Raw genomic sequence first — 4,610 nt, forward strand, 5'->3', positions numbered from 1 at the left:
AATTGTAATAGATAAGCATGATATCGGGGGTGGGAGGGCAATAGATGGGGGGAGGGGGGTTGTTACTTTGTGAGGGTAAAAAGGGTAACTATTCATTGTTCTGTACCCCTGAAACTAACAATAAAAAAACCAACCAAACAAAAAAAACAATGCATCTATGGGTGGCTTCCCATTTGGGCTGTGGTTTGTACCTTGATGTATTATGTTTCCTTTCTCTTCCTTTTGTATTATTTGCCTGTAAATAGAGTTTAAGGAGTTGTGAGGTGAGGTTGTAACTTCTAAGCTGAAGGCTTTTGGCAGGAAGTCCTTTACCAATGTGGCAGATAAAAAAAAAATCTAATATTGTATCCAACTTTTGTGTGGGAGAACTATTTCCATGTTGAAAAACTAACATTCATGCTATCCATTGCTTGGCACTTCTATTAAAGGCAGATGAAATGTTTTTCTGGTGCCAGGTAAAGAAGTTTACTATCATTTTCTGCAATAAAAATCACTGTTTCAATTAGGCTAAAATACTCTATACAGCTCTGTAAGCAAAAATTTTACCTAAAACAAGTAGAATATGTTTTATGTATGTGTCTTTGCAGTTTAAATGTTATATATAAAATATTTCTGATTATTACTGGAAAATCTAATTATTATAAAGCTTGAGAATAAGGTGTATATACATGCTTGGGCCCAAGAGAGCTACTGCCATAAACCAATAAATGGATGAATGGAGAAATAAAACGTGGTAATACATTGGAATACTATTCGGCCTTTTAAAAAAATAAATTCTGCAATATGTGACAACATGGATGAAACTTGAGGACATTATGTTATGTGATATAAGCCAGTCATAGAAAGACAAATGTTGCACGATTCCCCTTATAACAGATATTTAAAACAATCAAACTCATAAAGTCAAAAAGTGAAATGGTGGCTGCCAAGGGCTGGGATGGAAGGGAAATGAGAAGTTACTAAGCCATGGGCATCAAGTTTTAGTTAAGCAAGATGAATAAGCTCTAGAGACTTGCTGTACAATGCTGTACCTATAAATATTTATGTATTGTACACTTAACATTTTGTTGAGGGTACATCTCATGTTAAGTGTTTTTACTGCAATGAAGTAAGATTCCAAAATAATACTATTTTATGACACATGAAGATTATATCAAATTAAAATTTGAGTGTCCATAAGTAAAGTTTTATTGGAATCTAGCCACGTTCAGTCATGTATGTGTTGTCCTGGGCTGCTTCTGAGCTACTATACAGTGACAGAATTGAGTCATTGCAACAGAGACTTGCATAGCATCCTCAATTTTGCCTCTTGGTTCACAAAACCTGAAATATTTACGATCTGGCTTTTAGAGAAAACGTTTGCCAACTCCGATGCTAGATTATAGGTTCCTCTGCCCTGCTCTGTCTGTAGTGTTCCTTTGTCTGCTTTGTGTCTTCTATATATTTATTGAAACCACTTTATTTATGACTTTTCTTATTCTCTTTGTCATTGTGAGTTCATTCCATTTTTATTCCTTTGCTAATATTTTGGAAAGTTAAAAATAACTAAAATACCAGCGGTGCCAAAAAAATGTATACATGTGACTTGTATTCATCTTTTGTTATCAGTATATATTAAGTATTACAATTTTAATACAGTTTTTCCCTTTGTTAAATGTGTATACATATTTTGACACCCTCTGTATATGTAGCATATACTGTACTATGTTTTTAATTATATATGTATTATATATGATATCATGTATATATATATATATATATATATCATGTATACTCATTTAATATATATAAGGAGAGAATGACTACCCTCAGTACAATAGGCAAGTACTTGTTATTCAATCTACTTTGCAGATAAGGACACTGGGGTCAGGGAGGTTGAGTAACTTTTCCAATATATTAATGCATCTAAAAAGTGTTGAGGCAGGATTCAAACAAACCCAGGCAGTCTGACTTCAGACTCTTACCCACTGCACTACACTGCCACTGGTTCTTGTGAGAAAGAGGAGGCAACTTGTATGGCTAGACCACTATCATGGTCCATAAATGATCAATGTAGTTTAGAATAAATAAACCAAATCTGAGGTGTTTTATTAGGAGGAAAGGAGCGGGGAAGAAACGTGCCCAAAGTGGAGGAAGGTGGAATTCTGTGCTCAATGTTAGTTAGTTTCTTCTGCTTCAACATTTTTCTCCAGGCCAGCTCTGGTCTTTCCTGTTAAGCAATATTTCAAGTTGCCAACCGATGAAGAAGACAGTGGTCAATAGGATTCATAATCTCGATTGTTCTAAAGCTTTGGGAATATCTCCATTTTTAAATGCTAGAATTGTTTTTCAGAGAGATGGTCTATGAAAAGAAAGTTCTTGGACAAATATGTGGGAAATGAAGCATATCATATTGCTCTCTCGGACATTCAGAATTTTCATAAGCAAAATAAATGCTCTAGAAGACTTTACATTAAACATATTTTGCTTTTTTTAGCCCAATATAAATGACCATAGATTTAAAATTTTGATGTACTTTTTTACCTGTATAATATCTGTTGATATTCTGAGGAATTAGTATTCTGTGGGATATACTGTGGCAAGTGTTATTTCCCACTTTTCCCTATACAGCAAGGTTGAAACTTATGCTTACACTCTAAAGAAAAAAAATTCTTTATGGTATGTACAATGAATCTCATCTTTTTCCTGAGCTTTTATCTATGGAATAGCAAGAGAACAGATTGAATGTGACATCTGGGTTTAACAAAGGCCAATGTGATATTAGGAGTGTTTTTGTTTGTTTGTTTCTCCTTAAGGACAAATATTTTTTCAGTTCTCAGATGGCTTTTTCTAGCTCCTGCTTCTTTCCCTCAGGAAGCAGCCAGGTGCTGGGGAAAGGCTTCCCAGGATCACGCTGGTCCCGGGATGTAAGTTCGCACTTGTCTGCTGCTCTCAGGGGCAATGTCTCCTGGCTGAAGGGGCCCGTTATAGGCAGCCTTTGTTTTCTTCACAAGGACCCAGCAGTGTTCCCCGCTGAACTGGCCTCACTTTGCTCCTGAGTGACTGCCTGGGTTTTCCAGTGTCCAGCCTGCTGCCACAGTGTCTCCTAAGCCTCCTCTGTGAAGTCACCCTGCTCTGCCCAGCAAGCCCCTTGGCAGCCCACTGTCCCTCAGCTACACAAATGCAAAAAATGGGGAGTTCTGAGAAAGCTTAACCTCAGAACCTCCTTTTCTTTTTTTGCACACACCATACAGCCAAGAAGCTGTGTTGGCATCCAAGGTGGTTGTATTTGGGGGGACAACTTAAAAGGTGCTTTCCCCCAGTCTTCCATAAGAAAATGAGTGGGTGGCTCTAGCCCACATCTTTATCATGGATTTTATCTTCAGTTACATAACAAACTTCTTCCTGAAATCCAGGGAGGGGTGATGGGGAGATACAATTTTGACAGTTTCCAATCTCTCTCTCTGTCCACCACCCTCCCCCGCCAAACCCCAGGCCCAAAGCAGCCAGATAGCTCTCTTATTTCTTCTTCATTATATCTTCCCTTCTCTGTCCTGGCTGTTGCAGAGGTATGGGGCAGCCTTTCAAATTAGTAAACTCTATATTCTAAGTCCTTCAGCCTATTCTTCCTTGAGATACATCCTGGTGAGCAAGGTTTATTGTCTTGCTACATATCCAGTTGTCTGTAGGGTGTAAAAAACTGACTTTCTCTTTGTCCTGTCTTTATATTTCTTATGTAACAAATTTAGTCTTCTCATAGGCAGGTGGATGCCTAATGTGAAATATGGTTCCCTCAAGACGGCAAAAGAAGAAAGCACATTTGTAAAATTTGAGACCATTACCTCCATTACCCACATTCTACCAGTATTACACAGGTCCTCTCCTAGGTAGTCAGCAGTTTTAAATGCTTCTTCGATACTGCTGTCTTTTGGATTTTCTCCTCTTGGCTGCTCCTTTGTTTTTCAGGTTTATGTTTTGTGCTTCTAAGAAAGGTCGTTCCTTTCAGAAGTTCTATCTGTAGGTCACTGTACCTCTCAGTCTCCGCACTGGGTGATTTTAGCCATACTGATTGTTTTAATTGCTAAGCATGCACTCACTCCCATATGTGTTCTGGCCAGACCTTGCGTTGCTCTGCAGGCTCCTCAAATCTACACGCAGACTCCGCCCACCAGCTTGATAGATTCTTCTCTTTCACACTCCATCTCATTTAATGGCAGGATAATTCAGCCCATTCCTTAGTTCAGGTTCTCATCATTTCTCACATGGGCTATTCCAATAACTTTCTAAAGAATTTTTCTGCTTCCCCCACCCCTCATTTCACAGCATCTGTTCCCATATCTCCCTTAGAGCTTTCCTTTGAATCTTTTGGTGTCTCCCCACACACCTCATTTCGTGCCTCCCTTACACTCATTTCCTTCAGTCAGTTTTCCAGCAGTTCTTGGCATGCTTCCTGCTCTTTCATGCTTTGCTGCTTTTACACAAGTGACTTCTCCTGGGCCACCTTTCTTCCCCTCATCCAATGAGCTAATTCCTACTTAAGTTTTATGAATTAGTTCCTGCTACCTCCTCTACGAAGCCATCCCTTGAGGGCTCAGCCTGAACAAGGCAGCCTTTTTCTGTGCTCCTTCACA

This window comes from Hipposideros armiger, unplaced genomic scaffold, assembly GCF_001890085.2.
Source record: "Hipposideros armiger isolate ML-2016 unplaced genomic scaffold, ASM189008v1 scaffold_180, whole genome shotgun sequence".
In the NCBI taxonomy this organism is placed as follows: Eukaryota; Metazoa; Chordata; class Mammalia; order Chiroptera; family Hipposideridae; genus Hipposideros; species Hipposideros armiger.